Here is a 19,404-nt window from a genome sequence, read left to right on the forward strand (position 1 = left end):
CACTGGAGCACCTTCCCTTTTACTCCTGCCTGTTGCTCCAACTTTTTTAACAGCCTTTTATGGGGTACTGTGTCAAAGGCTTTTTGGCAATCCAGGAAAATGCAGTCGGCCCACCCTTCTCTTTCCTGCCTAATTTTCGTTGCCTGGTCATAAAATTCTATTAAACCTGTGAGGCACGATTTACCATCTCTGAACCCATGTTGGTGGTGCGTTACAAAGTTATTTCCCTCCAGATGCTCTACGAGCCTTTTCCTCACGATCTTCTCCAGCACCTTGCATGGTATACAAGTTAAGGAAACTGGCCTGTAATTCAGTGCCTCTTGCCTGTCACCCTTTTTGTATATTGGGACCACGTTAACTGTCTTCCAACTTTCTGGTAAGTCTCCTGTTTCCAGTGACCTGTTATACACCATAGAGAGTGGCACACTTAGTGCTTCTGCACCTTCCTTTAGTATCCATGGTGAGATTCTATCAGGCCCAACAGCCTTTGTCACATCTAGCTCCAGCAGACACCTTTTGACCTCATCACTGGTGAGGTCAAATTCCTCCAAGGTTGCTTGGTTTGCCGCCTCCTCATTTAGTGCAGGGGCTTCTCCTTGTTCTATTGTGAAGACCTCCTGGAATCTCTTGTTGAGTTCTTCACACACCTCCTTGTCATTCTTTGTGTATCTGTTCTCCCCTTTCCGCAGCTTCATCACTTGTTCCTTCACTGCTGTTTTCCTCCTGATATGGCTGTGGAGCAGCTTTGGTTGGGTCTTGGCTTTACTCGCGATGTCATTTTCAAACTGTCTCTCTGCTTCCCTCCTCACTCTGATGTACTAATTTCTGGCCCTCTGGTATCTCTCCCTGCTCTCTGGTGTTCTGTTATTTCTGTAGTTTCTCCATGTTCTTTTACTCAGTTGTTTCGCTACCTTACATTCCTGGTTGAACCATGGGTTTTTCTGTTGTTTTTCGTTTTTCCCCTTTTGGACGGGGATAAACCTGTCTGCAGCTTCCTGGCACTTTTGGGTGACAATATCCATCATGACCTGCACATTCTTGTCTCTAAGTTCTGTTTCCCATGGTATTCCCCTGAAGAAGTTCCTCATCTCGTCATATTTTCCTCTTCGGTAATTCAGTCTTTTCCCCTCCACTCCCATCCTTGGATAGGTTATCCCTACCTCCACCAAGTACTCAAAGGTCAGTACACTGTGGTCACTCATTCCTATGGGGGCTTCAACTTTGACTTCCCTTATTTCTGACTCATTCAGGGTGAATATTAAGTCGAGTCTAGCTGGTTCATCATTGCCTCTCATTCTTGTGGGTTCCTTGACATGCTGGCTCAGAAAATTCCTTGTTGCCACTTCCAAGAGTTTAGCTCGCCACGTATCTGCACCACCATGTGGGTCCCCATTCTCCCAGTCTATGTGTTCCCTAAGTGGTTCAGTTTTCAGTTATCCAGCAGGAATGGTGCTGCCTTCCATTAACCTGTGCGAATGAAAGTCTCCACTTACCACTTGGTAAAAAGGAATAATATATATATATATATATATATATATATATATGCAGCTAGCACTGATACGGTTACAAGTAATTTTAGCCAATCCCTTTGATCTGGTATCTTGCCACATATGAATTGTATTATAAACAATGACAAGATTCTTTCATGCTGTGAATTTATTGCACATGTATACTTTTATTTGTCTTTAAGCAGTTGCAATATATCAAATATTTGTCAAACATTGACTAACCTAGTTAGTATATTTTTATTTTAGTAGCAAGTAATTTACTTAGGTGAGCTCGTAAGTTCATGATTATAACCACACCTGCAATATAATGGGGTTAGTGGCACAAAAAGGCATTGGATCCAATCTCTAGTTACTACACTACCAACCTTCTCTTATTTTATTAGGATGCAGGTATGGAGCTTTGTCTTCTTATACAAAGATTTTACCCTCTTGTAAGGCCAGAGCTTGTAGTGCAACAACCTGTCCTCTTAAAAAGAACGTCGCTTTTGGCCGTTTACCCGTATGGCCGAATTTGGACGTAATTTGAAAATAAAAAATATGAAAATAAATTTGGGATTTTTTTTTCAACAACAGTAAGTTAAGGGTCCTCTGATAGGTTAGGTGGGCAGGAAATTCTCATAAAGTTTCAAAACGTTATGAAAAACGTTAATTTAAAGTGTCCTCTTATAACCTCTGCGCGTACGCCGGACTCAAATAGAAAACGAAACAGAACGTCACTTTTGTGAGTCGATTTCATTTCAAATTACGTCCAAATTTGGCCATAGTGCGCATACGAGCGAAAAGTGACGTTAAAATTAAGAGGACGGGCTGGTTATTCACTACTAATGTTGATTTGGTGTTGTTGACTCTGTCGTGTTCTGGTTACAGGCGTCAGATGTTTCTAACCCTCCACTCACAGTTTATGGGAAGACACACACTTATTTCATTAAAATAGTGTCTTAATGTTTATACACATTTATGTACAGTTAGCACCACCATCCAGGTCGACGGATGATGAACAGCTACACATAAAGCAGCTTGAACATTGTGGAGTGTTGTTGAGGTGGTCGAGTGTTGTTTACTCAGTGAGGGAGGGTGGTGACAAGGCTGTGGTGTCAGTGTCCACACTCCTCTCACAGTGGCAAGACACACTTATCACTTTAAATAGTGTCTTGCTGTTTATGCAAATTGTACGTGCAGTTTACACCACCATCCAGGTCCACTGATGTTAAACGGCTGTAAATAAAGCAACTTGAACAACCATGGAGTTGTTGTTGATTTAGGGGTGACGACGATCGTGGGATCGGATGCGCCCCGACGTACCCGTGATGGGTTAATCGCGAAGCCCGGAAAGGTGAAACGCCAAGCAAATTGCAAAACGAGTGACGCCAATCACTAAAAACTAATATGCCTCGCGGCAAAGAAACACGCAGACGGGCGGAGAAAACCAGGTAGCAAAACCAAAACTCGACCCCCAATTAAAACGCAAAAAGTCATCCAGTATATTCTCTGGCAGAGCAAAAGCCGGCCGCCCACCATGACTGAGGGCACACCAGGAGCCCACCAAGACCCACCAACCCCCGGCACCTCTCGGCCAATCCGGCCCCCGAACACCGTCACCCCGCCGGGAGAACCAGCCAGTACACGCCAAAAAAATCTATCAACAATCCCGTGACCCAAGGCGATATGTGCGCCAGGCGTCGTACAATCGGACCGTTGAATAGGGATGCCAAACGGCAGTAGCAAAGCCAAAACGCGAAAACAAGACGTGAACAGGCGGCTCCCAGACAGAGGTGGTGTCCAGACGTCTACTCGGCGTCAAGGCTGAACAAGGGAGTCCCCATGAGGTGGTAGCGTGTTTATTAAAGTGTCAGCATCTGGACACACATGCAAATCTATCCTAAGGCGAGTATCATTGCATTGCTTCTTTTAATGATCCATTTAAACTATCGTTAACCAAATGTATTTGGCTAAACAAATATTTCTTAAGTATATGTATTTATTTTGAAGTATTACTATGGTATGCTTATAGCTGTTAGATGCAATTACATTTTCTGATATGGATTCATTTATAGAGGCCTTCCTGGGATGGTGAAGATCACAAAATGGTCGTATTATGCTGACTTGACACTCTCGGTTTCGAGAGAGCTTGGCCTGTTCTGTGAATAGCCATGCCTGGCCCATATGCTTTCATAAACCATGTACTCAGACATGTCATGCTATAATTTTGGTGGAAATTTTTCCACATTTAGAACCTTATTGTATTATAATCGTTGATTTAAAATACACAAAACCTATTGTTAATTCGTTTTTTTAAACAGTCTGAAGCCTAAGTTTTCTTTTAATTTAAATTCTAGAGGATACTCATACTATTCGATTCCATATTTCACGCATGGAACAATAATACACTGGTTTAACTTAATCTAAACGAACGTAAACCTTACATTACTATAGATGGGGAGTACATAATAGCAATAATGGCATAATGGTTCCAAAGGGATTACCTTGATTGTTGCCGCCGAAGGCGCCTAGTTTATTGTGCACCCCATACTCATCCTGTGAGCGGTAGCGCAAAAGCATTACAGAGGGCACAATAGGTCTTTATCAGACCTCATCTTAGATTATTACATAAACAATTTCTTCAATCCTTCACACCTTATAGATACAATGTCAGCTAGTTACAGAGAAAGTGCTATTACAAGAGCTACATCTTTACAGTAAGTAATCATACATTAATGGTAGGTCTTGTCGTTAATACATAATAGTTTGGCCAATGGGGATATTACAGAGTCATAGGGAAGCTTCTGTTTATTATTAGTCCTCACAATACACTACTTGTTTCTGAATCTCATATGTCGTTCATCTACTGGAAGCGAAATATGGATACAGTGCAAGGATTTCAGGTAATTTATCCATGGTAATAAGATAGGTTGCCATATCATACAGAGTGAGCTTAGATTTATCTCTAAAAGGCTCAATTTTACAACAATCCAAGATATAGTGTTCGAGTGTGTGTCCCTGCCTATGTCCACACACTTTACACTTTACTTCATCTAGATCCCTATACAAGCCGAACTGCCAGAGATACTTGTAGCCAAGTCTTATACGAGCTGTGTGGGTACATACATCCTGAGGACAGGTTGCTGCTGCTGTACCAAATTGACTGTACGTAAATGATTGTAAATCTTGGAAACCCAATTAAACTAATGCTCCTCTCTCCCTATTTCAGACAGAGAACAAGAGTTAAAGAGAAGACAGAATGAACGTCGAGGTGTTGGTGGTGCTGACCGTAGCCCAGGTGGAGCTGACCGTAGCCCAGGTGGAGCTGACAGTAGCTTTGGTGAGACTCTCATCTCTATATTGACATTTGGGTAGTGAGGTGCCTCGATGACTGCACACTACTACAATGGACATCACAATGTACCCGTGGACGTCACACTACACCAGTGGACGTCACACTACGCCAGTGGACGTCACACTTCACCAGTGGACGTCACACTACACCAGTGGACGTCACACTACACCAGTGGACGTCACACTACACCAGTGGACATATGCTCCTTCCTGCCACCTTCTTTGCAAGATTTTCCATTTCGCCCCTACCCTGACGTCCATGGCCACCACCCCCCCCCCCACTAACGTCTACTGCAAGACTTAACTGAACCTGCTCCTAATCCACCCTAGTGTCATGTGCCTTAGTGTTTCTCCTTTGTCTATTTCTTGTTCTCGGTTCTTAACTTTGTCTACTTTTCAATGGAATATTCATGGCTTCTAAGCCAATTTTCATGAACTTTAACTTACGATATCACAATTTTCTCTGCTCTATATCTGTCTCTGAGCGCCGAGGCTTGGCATTCGTCCTGGTAATTTTCACGGTTATTCCTTTCTTTCCTCCCGTCCAGCTTTTGCTGGGACCTCTCCTAGCTCTACTGCTCTCTTGATCTGGATTGATTTTTCCATTGTTTCTCTACTTTTTCAGATAAACATTTATTCCTCTGCCAGTCGTGTTTTTCTACGCAAATGCTACACTATCTGATCCATTTCCACCCCCTGCATTTTCCTCTTTCTCCTTTCAATCTTAGATGACTTTGGGTCTCTTTTCAGAGCCTGTGCTCCATTTAGATAATTTTAACAGTCGGCATGTTTTCAGAGTGAAAGTCTAAGTAAAATCCACCAGTTTACAGGAGCGAACTTATCTACATGGCACAGCTTATTATATATACATATCCACAACGATGTAACAATCAAGTAAGTTAAGGGGGCGTCTGGTTATTATAATGAAAGTTGTTCAATGTCAACCAATATTATTTTTCTAGTTGTATATGAAAAGTGCTTAAATTGTCCCAAGTTTCAGTACTGCAGCGTAAATAGAAAGGGAGTTTTTTTTTTTTTTTTTTTTTTTGAACGTTTTTTACACATTTTCAAGTCCACACTTCAGAACACACGTTTCAGATAAAATTATTCTGTGACACTTTTCTGACACATTAGCATATAATAAAGGATTTGGGGATTTAGAATTTCCAAAACATCTTTAGTTTTCCTAATACAAATGTTCAAAGTTCCCCAAAAATTTTTTGCAAATATGGCATGTTTATTGCTATTATAAAATCAATAAATGAACTTAGAGAAAAATGAAAGCCCCCCAATGTAGAGACATGCCCTCCACATATACTGTGTAAGTTTCATGTAAATTGAATAAAAAAAGAATGAGTTTTGTAAACGTTTGTGTCAATTGAAAAAAAAACAGAAATGAATAAAGTCTAAGGTTCTAAAATCTGTGGCTGGGGTTGACATCAACCAATTTTCTCCAAAATAGGCATCCTTACAGATAGGCTTACGTACAGTCAGGTGTGTAAGTTTGATGCAAATCGCCCCAAAAAAAAATGAAAAAAAAAAATATTTAAAAAAAAAAAAGAAAAAAAAATCCTTTTTTTTTTTTTTCCTTAATTTTTTTTTCCAATTAAACTAATAATAATATTTGTTTAATATATGCTATTGTGATAGCAAAGAGTTGTAGTTATGATTTCAGTTGACACTTTTGATTGATAATCGATTTTGACCATTTTTGCATAATTTTCACAACTACTTCAATATTTTTTTTCTCCCTTCCTATTTATGCTACAATGCTGAAACTTGGACCAGATGAAACACTTTTCATATAGAACTTGTCAAAAAAGTTTGATTGAAATCGAATGAGTTTTCATTTTTGCATTTTTGGACCCAGATGCCAACCAGACGCCCCCTTAACACAAGGCTAGAAGTCCTGAATCTCCTCTTCAGAGTTGAAGTCCACAAAGGCATCAAAATATGACACTACTCAGTGTTGGAGTCTCAGGGAGCCGCCAAACAGCAAATAAAATATGTCACTTCACATTTGTAGTTACAGTTTGGGAATTTTAGTGATAACACTTATTTAACTCTAATCCACACGATAATCCCCTTCTTACTTTACTGGTAAGAAGCGTGAGGGAATGGAATTCCCAGCTAGTTTTTCTAGATTATGTTAGAGTGTAGGGTGCACTCCAGTGCTCTAGAAACAATACGTTCACACACTACAAGCTCTTGTGGGGAGTGTAAAGAAAGCCCAAGCTTATGGGCTGTTCATTAAGACTACAAGGGAGTCTGTAACTGCTCTGTGAGAAGAAATACAGCGTTTAACATACTTAGATAATGTGTACAGAGCAAGGAGGTACTTGAAACTGGGGCCAACGGTTTTTTGGTGGAGGATGGGTGCTGGGCACCTCCCCCACCCTGTGTGTGACATCATCCCCAGGCCTCCCTCGCCTCCGTCACAAGTCATGTGACACGGGGAAGAGTGGTGGTTGGTAGTGGCACCTTGTAGGTGTTTGGGTGCCAAGTCCTGTGATTGGAAGTGGCATCTCATAGGCCTGTAAGGTTTCGTTCTGATTGGGCAAGACAAGGTGAGGGGGGGGTGGGGAGGCCAGTACCTTGGTGTCCTCTAACCCGCCAAAACTCAGTCTGGGATCGGCGTTGTCTGGGGCGAGGTGTCCTTGGTAGGGGTGGCCTGTCTGCCACCTCCAACACCGTTATCGCCATGTTATCATCAATTTCCTTATCCCTACGGTGATCCCGCTATCGTGGATTGTGCCTGGATCCAATTTGATCGATCGTGGGTGTTATGCGGGGGCAAATGGTTGCTCTGTGAGGGTCAAGGAGTTCCTCAAAGAATGAGAGCTCTTCACTCTCAGTCACATCAGTGTTAGGGATCCTGTAGACTGCTCCCACAGTCAAGACAGCCTCGCTACCCTTGACTCTGAAACAGGCAAATATATACTCTACAAGGGTCTCTAGATTTAATTACTTTTAAGCAAGTCAGTTCTAGTGGTAGTAAAGAGAAGTACCACCACCTCTTTGTATAGGACGACAGTTGTGAATAGCTGAGTAGTTAGGTATGTTGTAGAGTTGAGTAGTGTCCTCTTTTAACCACGTTTCAGTAAACACAACAAAAGAGAATTTGTTGTCAGCTGTTTGAATCAGGGCATTAACATAATCAAAGTGTTTGCTTAGAGATCTTACATTCAAGTTAATTACAGAAACATTGTGATTACAAGTTAAAGCATTGTTTACATCATGTGCTGTATAATACCTGTAACTTTGATCATTAAAGTGATGATTGTCATAGATACTAGATAAGAGGTTAAGGTCTGAGTCTATAATAGTTTGCATAAGAGGGCTGTTTGACAGAAAAAAACAAAAAAAAATGTAAAAAATATCCAGATATGAAAAAAGAATATATAAAACTATACAAAAAATGAGGTAGGTCGCTTAAGGATACTTTCAGGTACACTGAAAGTAAAATTTGCACTAGAAGGCGCAGGCAAAGCCAAGAGCACAATGGAGCTAGGGTGGAGAGGCCTGGGCAACCTGGGTTACAGGGTGGAGAGGCTGGCAACCTGGGTTACAAGGTAGGGAGGCTGGGCACCTGGGTTACAAGGGGAGAGGCTGGGCAACCTGGGTTACAAGGGGGAGAGGCTAGGCAACCTGGGTTACAAGGGGGAGAGGCTAGGCAACCTGGGTTACAAGGGTGGAGAGGCTGGGCAACCTGGGTTACAAGGGTGGAGAGGCTAGGCAACCTGGGTTACAAGGGTGGAGAGGCTGGGCAACCTGGGTTACAAGGGTGAGAGGCTGGGCAACCTGGGTTACAAGGGTGGAGAGGCTAGGCAACCTGGGTTACAAGGGTGGAGAGGCTGGGCAACCTGGGTTACAAGGGTGGAGAGGCTAGGCAACCTGGGTTACAAGGGTGGAGAGGCTGGGCAACCTGGGTTACAAGGGTGGAGAGGCTAGGCAACCTGGGTACAAGGGTGGAGAGGCTGGGCAACCTGGTTACAAGGGTGGAGAGGCTAGGCAACCTGGGTTACAAGGGTGGAGAGGCTAGGCAACCTGGGTTACAAGGTGGAGAGGCTAGGCAACCTGGGTTACAAGGGTGGTGAGGCTAGGCAACCTGGGTTACAAGGGTGGAGAGGCTGGCAACCTGGGTTACAAGGGTGAGAGAGGGGCAACCTGGGTTACAAGGGGAGAGGCTGGCAACCTGGGTTACAAGGGTGGAGAGGCTAGGCAACCTGGGTTACAAGGGTGGAGAGGCTAGGCAACCTGGGTTACAAGGGTGGAGAGGCTAGGCAACCTGGGTTACAAGGGTGGAGAGGCTAGGCAACCTGGGTTACAAGGGTGGAGAGGCTAGGCAACCTGGGTTACAAGGGTGGAGAGGCTAGGCAACCTGGGTTACAAGGGTGGAGAGGCTAGGCAACCTGGGTTACAAGGGTGGAGAGGCTAGGCAACCTGGGTTACAAGGGTGGAGAGGCTAGGCAACCTGGGTTACAAGGGTGGAGAGGCTAGGCAACCTGGGTTACAAGGGTGGAGAGGCTGGGCAACCTGGGTTACAAGGGTGGTGAGGCTGGGCAACCTGGGTTACAAGGGTGGAGAGGCTAGGCAACCTGGGTCGTAACAGTGGGAAAGATAGTAAAGAATTGAGAAGGACTCAGTATGAGTGAACATGTGCTCAGCCGAGGCAACAGGCAGCCTCGTTGTGATCGCACGTTATTACTCACATCTCTAGTCATCTGTTGTATTGACTAAGATGTTTGGCACGAGGTAGAATTGAGGATGGTTTCTCAAGTGTTAGAGGAAGATCCTAGCTGGGATTTAGTGAAATTACGAGTCCGTGTTGGGACATTGAATTCTACCTCACCCGCATCGCCATTATATGCACACCAGCACGCCCTGTGTACGAGTACCTCATGCTCGTGGCGTGTGTGCGTGTGTGCGCGCGCGCGTTCAAGAGTCCTCTACACCAGCTGTGTACGCCTGAGGGCTACACAGCCAGCCTATGCCGCTCCTCACCCTGGCAGCGGCGCCAACATCACCTCGCATCACCCTGTGGCTACACTCTGTGACTACACCGGGTCTATGCACGTGGTTATGCCAGAACCACGTGTGAGGAGTTGAGTGATGTTCAGCTTCAGTGCTTCAGCCAGTGGAGTGTGAATGAAGATGATTGTGAATGAGGAGAACCGGTAACGTGAGTACTCATAATTCTGTATTAGGTGCTGTAATGCCTCTGTATTGATGTGAAATCAGTTGCAGCTGTGGTTGTGCCAAGCGCCTGCTAGATGAGGGAAGCCAGGTGGAGAGGCGCACCAGTATTGACATCAATTAGCAGCTGTGGGAGGACACAGGCTGTCTGTAAGGACGTGAGTGTGTATGATTTACACAGGAACACAATTAGATGCATATGTGGTACAAATTGTGTGTTGACTGGCTCGGGTATTTAAACCAGTTAGTGTGGAGATTTTCCATATAAATGTTATTTTGATCTGACGATTCAATATATATCGTTCAGAGTCAAGAATTGTCATGTTGCCAGATATGTATATCATTTCAGAGGAAAGCAGCTGCAGGGCCAAGATAACATAGGGTTGGTCAAGTGACACCCTGAGGTCTGTAGTAACTGTAATTTTCTCTAGTGCAATAATTGATTTATTCGTGAGGGGGTTATAGAGTATTGTTTATTATACATTGTGCCAGGAAAATGTCCATGAGTGTTCATTGCAGGTCCAGTAATTTGTCAGACCATGGTCATGGGTGGACCGTTGACACCCCTGGTGTCTGTAATTACTGTGTCATGTGTCGTGTGGGGAGTCAGTAATTGTGATTACTGACTTAATGTGTTGTGTTGTCATTAGCATATGGGGTATGTTAATTAATCCTATGTTGTGTGTGTTTGGGCAGTGTTCAATGTATATGTATATGTTCATATTACTGCACTGGGAGCTGTGGGTGCCTGGTACTAATCTTAATTGCGAAATTAGGAGTTTTAGAGTTAATTAAGGGGTCTTTAACTAAATCAGAGGATTCACAATGTTTAATGAGGGATTGGTTACTCTGGCTAATTATGATAATTAGTGCCAGCTGTCGGTGGAGCGACGGTGTTTTGAGTTAACGTATTTTCATTGCTGAAGTAATTATCTGTCCCTGGGACAGATAATTACGTATTCAGGCTAATTAGAATAATTAGCATTCAAAGTGATTCCACACAGTAATTCTTCGCAAGTTGTTGCAGAAGTAAGGAGCAGTGATGCAGGTGTATACATTTGTATTGTTACCAAACAGTGTGTGTCATTACCGTGTGTGTGTTCACAGTAATTAACGTGTTACGGTGGGTTGTAAGCATATGGGGCCGTGATATATATATATATATATTATATATATATATATATATATATATATATATATATATGCGAACAAGCCAGAATGGTCCCCTGGACAATATGCAACTGAAAACTCACACCCCAGAAGTGACTCGAACCCATACTCCCAGAAGCAAGGAGTACAAGACGCCTTAATCCACTTGACCATCACGACCGGACATAATGAGGTGATAGCCGAGGCTATTTGAACCACCCCACCGCCGGCACTCGGATAGTTATCTTGGGCATAGCATTTTACCAAATCACCTCATTCTTAGGGGCACACGTGAGGAACACAAATGCGAACAAGCCAGATCCATTCTGGCTTGTTCGCATTTGTGTTCCTCACGTGTGCCCCTAAGAATGAGGTGATTTGGTAAAATGCTATGCCCAAGATAACTATCCGAGTGCCGGCGGTGGGGTGGTTCAAATAGCCTCGGCTATCACCTCATTATGTCCGGTCGTGATGGTCAAGTGGATTAAGGCGTCTTGTACTCCTTGCTTCTGGGAGTATGGGTTCGAGTCACTTCTGGGGTGTGAGTTTTCAGTTATATATATATATATATATATATATATATATATATATATATATATAATTATATATATATATATATATATATATATACGGAAAATCCACAGAGAAATATGAAATGAGGTGAACGTTTCGGCTTTGTTAAAGCCTTTGTCAACACCAGACTGACTCAGTCTGGTGTTGACAAAGGCTTTAACAAAGCCGAAACGTTCACCTCATTTCATATTTCTCTGTGGATTTTCCGCATAAAATGATCAGTGTTTTGTGATCGTCAATTGCATATATATATATATATATATATATATATATATATATATATATATATATATATATATATATATATAAATAATAAATAAATAAATGTTTATTTAGGTAAGGTACATACATAAAGAGATTTTACAAAGTTTGTTGGATTAATAGATAGAGCTAGTACATACAATGCCTAAAGCCACTATTACGCAAAGCGTTTCGATTATATGGGTGTATATTAAGTGGGGTGACTTGTGTCACACCAGGGTCACTTGTCTGTGGAGCCAAGACCCTAGTGTGTTCTTGTAGTAATCTTGGGTCATTAAGGATTCAGTGAGAATTAATTAGGGGGTTCATTAATTCATAAGGAGTTGCACATTACTTAATGAGGGAGCTGTTAAGGTAGACAGTGTTGAGCTTATACGTTTCGGGTGCAATTAATTGTCCGTGTGACAACTAATTGCCTACTCTAGCTAATTGCATAATTAGCATTTTCATCATGAATTCACATAGTTGTGAGGGACTGTCAAGGGTTACAGTATTTGTGTTAACGTAATTTGCTAATGACTAATTACCTGTCTGTGGGACGGCTAATTAGTGGCTGAAGTTAATTAGTGGAGTAATTAACGTCAAAGGGTTTGACTGTCGTAGGGTGAAGTCATTGGGCTAGCATAAGTCGTTAGATTAATCATATCTGTCTGGGGGCACAGATGACTAAGCACCAATGTTAATTAGGATAATTAACACCTCGTCCGTGAATTCACGGAGTTTGATGAGACCTGCTTAGGCAGTGAGACGTATTTGTGTATAATAAATTATCGGTCCAGTTGACAGTTAATTAATTGCTCTGGGTTAATTAGGTGAATTAATGTTCATTAAAGTAAACTTGACATAGACTGGAGAAGCTACCAAGAGAGAGGTAAGCTAAGTTAACGTAACTCAGTTGGAATTTAATTAGTTGTCCGTTTGACAGTAATTAGAAATTACTCACTGAATGCTTGAGGGGTCAAGTGTGATGTAATTAAGAGATAACGAGTTATTGTTTAACAGTTTGACTTGTTTGTAGGAGCAAGTGTTTGTGATTAACGTAGAGTACTTTGTTGCTGACTGCTGTTGACAGTCAATTAACGTAATTAATCACATAATCAATTTAGTAATTGATTAAGGCAATTTCTTTTATTATCGTCGCGAGAGATGAGAGTTAAAGTAACTTGGGGATTACCAGAGGAGTGTCTCAGGGTCCCACCTTGGCTAGCTTTGTTTACATTTGTAAATTAATTGCAAGGAGTCCCAAAGAGTGTTAACGTAACTGAAAGGAGGTTATTGGAGACTCGTTTTAGAACCTGCCCTAATGTTGTATGCAATAGTTACTGTATTGTAGGATACTGCAGGGGTTTCTTGATTGCATTCTCGTGTCGTCAGTGGGTTCACCATTGTTTAAGAACATAAGAACAAAGGTAACTGCAGAAGGCCTATTGGCCCATCCGAGGCAGCTTCTATTTATAACCACCCAATCTCACTCATATACATGTCCAACCCACGCTTGAAACAATCGAGGGACCCCACCTCCACCACGTTACGCGGCAATTGGTTCCAAAAGTTAGTTCGTTCCAAAAGTTTAGTTAGTTCATTTAGTCAGCTCGATGTGACAACAAGATGGACACTGTTGTTATTTCTCGATGAGTTATTGAATAGCTTTCTTACAATGTGCCACTGGATGGACATTAACGTAACGTAACGTTCACTGTTGTGTAAACTTAGTCTTGTTGAATTATTTGCTTGCAATATTGCGTCGTCAGTGGGCACACACCTGTGTTCATGTTAGTTCAGTATTCAACCTCGCGGCAATGGACAGATGTCGTTGTTATATGGTTGTTAAGTAGCTGTTGTTAAAGTGCCACTAGATGGACATTAACGTAACGTAAACTCGATGTTGTAGTAGTTTAGTCTCTTTGTTAATAAACTTGTTATTGTTATAGAAAAGGGTTTTTAATGTCAACCCTTCAACCTTTCTTGTTCCAGCCATGTTCTGCTTTGTATGATTGTCTAGTAATGTGATCTTATAATGAAGGATTGCTTCTGGGAATTCAAAACCCAATTCATAGCGCCACACATCAAATTAAATTTTGATGTGAGAGTCCGTGTGTTACCCTTGTGCTACGGCATAAAAGGAGCCCGACGACCTAGTGGATGTTGATTTCACCCTCAGTGAATCCCGGCCGTTGCTCCCGCCTTCCTATAGTCTCTAGCCAAAAGTATATAAGTTGCATTGCTTGCGCAGTCTTTTCTGTTTGAGGTCCACCTCCTAAAGGAGGTAAGCGTAGGAAAAATCTCACAAGAAGACAATAGATATATATATATATATATATATATATATATATATATATATATATATATATATATATATATATATATATATATATATATATATATTATTAAATATGACCGAAAAAGTAAGATTAATAATTCTAACACGAATTTTCTCAATCTTTCGTACATTACGCTTCACTGTTGGAGGTAAATCAAAAATCAATTCTCCAAAATTCATTTTTATTTCTAGTCTGACGCGACACGGGCGCGTTTCGTAAAACTTACAAGAGGAGTGTTGTTAACGCATATGTCGACCGTGCTCTCAGCCACAGCTCAGAATGGAAGCAAGTCGACGTAGAACTCTGCAGGGTAAGGCAGGTCCTAGTCAATAACGGCTTCTCCAATGGTTTCATCGAAGACATCATAAGAAGGAAAGTGAAAAGCCATGCAACCTCTGAAGAGACAACTAACACAACACCTATACCCCCTATTAGACTATTTTACAGGAACTTCTTTTCCACAGCTCATAAAACGGAGGAAAGGGTCCTGAAAGATATTGTTAATAGAAACGTTATCCCTACAGACAAAAATCAGAGGATACAACTGACGATTTACTATAAAACCAGAAAAACGGCCAGCCTTCTCATGAGAAACTCTCCAGACACAAAACAGAACGCTTTAAAAGAGACTAACGTCGTCTATGCCTTCAAATGCCCATTTGGGGACTGTAAGCTCCAAAAAACCCAGTATATAGGCAAGACAACAACATCTCTTTCTAGGCGTTTAACGATGCATAAGCAACAGGGCTCCATTAAGGAACATATAATCTCTTCCCACAACCAAACCATCGCCAGAGAAATCCTAGTAAACAACACAGAAATCATCGATAGATACAGTGATAGCAGGCGGCTTGACGTTTGCGAGGCACTACACATCAAGAAGTCAACACCAGCAATCAACAGCCAATTATTGCACAACTATATTCTACCCACCTCAAGACTCCGCTCCAATATAGAAGCATCAAGAAATATGGACCAATAGGTTTTCTACAAACACTTCTATTCAATACCCATTGTTTGTGTTCTGTCTTGTGTTGATACTTTTAATACCCTATTAATATCCCCTCTTGTTCTGTCTTGTGTTAATGCCACATCACCCCTCCCACCTCACTCAAATGTAGATATAAAATTGGAGATACGTAAGTTCTAATCAGTTGTGTATTTGTGAACAAAAGTCTTTGAAAATGTAATAAGTTTTACGAAACGCGCCCGTGTCGCGTCAGACTAGAAATAAAAATGAATTTTGGAGAATTGATTTTTGATTTACCTCCAACAGTGAAGCGTAATGTACGAAAGATTGAGAAAATTCGTGTTAGAATTATTAATCTTACTTTTTCGGTCATATTTAATAATATATGTCTACAGGAAAGACTGCTACCAAAATATACTAATATATATATATATATATATATATATATATATATATATATATATATATATAATATATATATATATATATATATATATATATACACACACACACAGGAGCAAAACGAGCAGTTAACACTCACACACTGCATCATGACATATCATATAATATAGTAATACTACAATACAATACACGTGTATATACTGATATTTGAGTGTAGATATGCATAAATTTCAATACTGCAGCAGGGGGAGAAAAATATAATAAGAGGCACATTAACAATACAGGTATGACCTCAGCGTATCCAGTCTGAACTGGTTAGGCTGTGTCATAACATGGCCTCCAGTTCCCTACACCTTGTTTCACTATCTTACATCTTTAGGGGTTGAACTTTAGTAGCCATTTGCTGGACTATTTCTCCAGTTTGTCTAGGTCATCTTGTAGGTTCTTCGGTCTTAATCCTCTTCATAACGTTTGCATCATCTGTTAATATTAAGGGGAACGAGTCTTTCTCCGTGAGATCATTTGCATATATATCAGAAACAGGATAGGTCCAAGGACTGATTCCTGTGGGACTCCACCGGTGACGTCTCGCCAATTTGAGACCTCACCCCTCACAGTCACTTGCTGTCTTCTGTTGGTTAGGTACTCCCTTATTCAGTGGAGTACCTTCCCTCTTACCCTGCCTACATCTTCAACTTATGCACTGTTTCTGACAATCTAAAAATATACAGTCAGCACACCCTTCTCTTTCTTGGCTAATTTTTGTTGCCTGGTCGTATAATTCAATTAATTATGCGAGGCAAGATTTGCTATAGCTGAACCCAAGCTGATGATGTGTTACAAAATTCTTTCGCTCCAGATGTTCTGCTAGTTTTATTTTCGCATAATCTTCTCCATCACCTTGCATGGTATACAAGTGTGAGACACTGGCCTGTAGTTCAGTGCCTCCTGCCTGTCCCATTTCTTGTATATCAGGACTACATTAGTTGTCTTACAAGTCTTTGGCAGTTCTCCTGTTACCAATGACTTGTTATATACCATGGAGAGTGGTAGGCACAGCACTTCTGCTCCTTCTTTCAGTATCCATGGTAAAATTCCATCTGGGCCTATAGCCTTTGTCACATTCAGCTCAAGCAAATGCTTCTTCAGGCCCCACTGGTACTCTCAGTGGCAAAATAGCAATGCACCACCTCCAGTGGTGCCTGGGTAAATATTTCTTCCCTTATCTCTGAACTTCTCTTTGCTCTAATGTGAAGACCTCCTGGAAATTCTTAGTGGGTTACTCGCACACTTCCTTGTCATTTATAATGAACCTGTCTGCCCCTATCCTCAGTTTCACTACCTGTTCCTTCACTGTTGTTTTCCTTCTGCTGTGGCTGTGCAGCACTTTAGGTTGAGGCTTTGCCCTACTTGTTAAGTCATTTTCGTATTGTCTTTCTACCTTTCTTCTCACCCTGAGGTACTCATTCCTGGCACTCTGATATATTTCTCTGCTCTCTGGTGTCCTGTTATTTCCATAGTTTCTCCATGCCCCTATACTTAGTTGCTTTGCCAGTTTACATCCCTGATTAAACCATGGGTTCTTCATTTGCATTTCGTTTTTTTTTTTCCTTTTGGAATGGGACAATCGTGTCTGCTGCCTTCTTACACTTCTGCGTAATGTATTCCAACATGTCTTAAGCCGTCTTGCCCCTGAGTTCTATTTTCCATGCTATATCTGTTAGGAACGTTCTTGTCTCCTCATAGTTTCGCTTTTGGAATGCCAGCCGACAACGCCACAGTTGTGGAATTGTCGGCTGTCAATGAATGCCACAGACAGTGTATTTATTATTTGTGTCTGCAGAATCGAGCTATTAGCTCTTTGCCCCCGCCTTTCTAACCAATCTATTTTCCCTTGTTACGTCTGCTACATATATTTCTCTCTAACACACGTGCATACTGTGACGGTGTTCCCCCCCTTATATTTCTCCCACGCCTGCAGTAAGAGTCATGTCCACTTTACCCGAGCGTTCTCTACGTTGCAGGCATCAATTTGATATATGTGGGAGAGTGGAGTGTTCTCGGAGTGCCGAGAAATTTATAAAACAAGAGTATTTTGGCCTGTGGTTTAGGCCCTTTAGGAAGCCAAGATGGCGCTGGCTCTCCTGTTTCCCTGCCAAAACTGTGTGACGTCAGTGACACCGGATTGGTCACCGACAGCAATGTGGCACAGGGAGCCAATGAAAACCTCCCGTGGCGAATATGACGTCACGAAGGAAAGGGGGTCCGGTCATCGCGCCGCGCTGGCGCCATCAGTCTAAGACAGCACGTCAAGGAGGTCGGACGTGCGCTGGGGGGTCCTGTCAGTTGGACAGTTTACCCTGTCTCCGGAGGATTTACGCATCACCCGTGGTCTGCCAACACCTGTGGGGTCTTCCTTCGTTCATGTGTTGAACCGAAGAAGGAATTGACAGGATATTGAGCAACAAGTGCTCCAGGAACAGGTGTTGTGCAAGAGTGGAGTCTAGGCAGCGACGTATGCGACGGCTGATAGCTCCACAGTGATGACGTAGTTGCTGAACCAATCCTCCGTGAGGGAATCAGTCTGACACGACACGTCAAGGAGGTTGGACGTGCGAAGATTGGTCCTGTCAGTTTGACAGTTGTTTCCCGCTCCCGTGGATTTTACGCGTCACCCGAAGTCTGCCAGTACTCTGTGAGGTCTTCCTTCGTTCGTGTGTGGAACCAGAGAGGGAATTGACGGGATATTGAGCAACAAGTGCTCCAGGACAGGTACTGTGCAAGAAGAAGTGAAGTCTGTGCAGTGACGTATGCGACGTCTGAGGCAGTTCACCAGTTCATGACGGCGTAGTAGCTGAACAGAGCCACTGGGAAGCAGAGGAAGAAAGAAACTACTCGGGAATCCGAACGACTGCAGCCGAGACGTAGGCGAGCAGCCGTAGCTGGGAGAAGTCGACGGCCGGGAGACCCGACTCCAACCCTACAAGAAGTCGAGGAGGAGCACGGACCTGCTGGGAGAAGGCACGGAGAAGACGCGCTTACGGTGGGACATTGATTGAGTTCCTGGAGGACACGACAGTGTGTGTGTGGGGGCGTTCCCGACACGAGGCAGGAGCCAGGACCAGGAGCTACAACTCAACTCTCATCGGAGGATAGGTGGAATTAAGTAGGTGGTTCTAGTTTCCCTCCCAAATTCCCCTTTAGTCAGCTATATTATTCAGCTATATTATTTAGCCTGAGGATTTTGTATGTCGTGAGCAAGGCTCACCTATGTCACAGTAAGGCACCAGTGTGCAGAGTGGTACTATCAAGAGTACTCACGATATTTATGTTTATTATGGGTGTATACCGGCGCCCGGAGTAATTGATTGATTTACTGTGTTGAGAATGTCTTTATTGAGACTTTAGTGTGATCATATAATGAGATAAAATATATATAATTATGCCAGTGTTGAAAGTTAGGCTATGTGCCCAGTAACTATGTTATTACCATTTATTGATGTCTGATTCATCTATATATATTATATATGTCTATGTTCGTGCATTGAATAATCATTCATGTGTGCAGTGATTAATTGTGTTATTGCCCACGAAAGGAAATACTGAGAACTCCAGTGTTAAATACTTCATAAGTTATCATTAAATGAAGGGCAGTGTGTAATACCATGAAAGTGAATTATTGTCACACTTA

General features: G+C 42.3%; 1 protein-coding gene across 2 annotated transcripts in view; it reads left to right on the forward strand.

Moving 5' to 3' along the window:
• The first annotated feature begins 4,696 nt into the window (after positions 1-4,696).
• LOC123769167 (uncharacterized) overlaps positions 4,697-19,404 on the forward strand; it is a 59,382-nt gene continuing 44,674 nt past the window's right edge. The window contains exon 1 of one of the 2 annotated variants that reach the window (XR_011225575.1): positions 4,697-4,827. The gene's annotated coding sequence lies outside the window, so the exon portion shown is untranslated. Of the gene's footprint in view, positions 4,828-9,036; positions 10,442-19,404 lie in introns of those variants that run through there. The other variant, XR_011225576.1, reaches the window with a different exon arrangement.

This window comes from Procambarus clarkii, chromosome 86, assembly GCF_040958095.1.
Source record: "Procambarus clarkii isolate CNS0578487 chromosome 86, FALCON_Pclarkii_2.0, whole genome shotgun sequence".
NCBI classification, from domain to species: domain Eukaryota; kingdom Metazoa; phylum Arthropoda; class Malacostraca; order Decapoda; family Cambaridae; genus Procambarus; species Procambarus clarkii.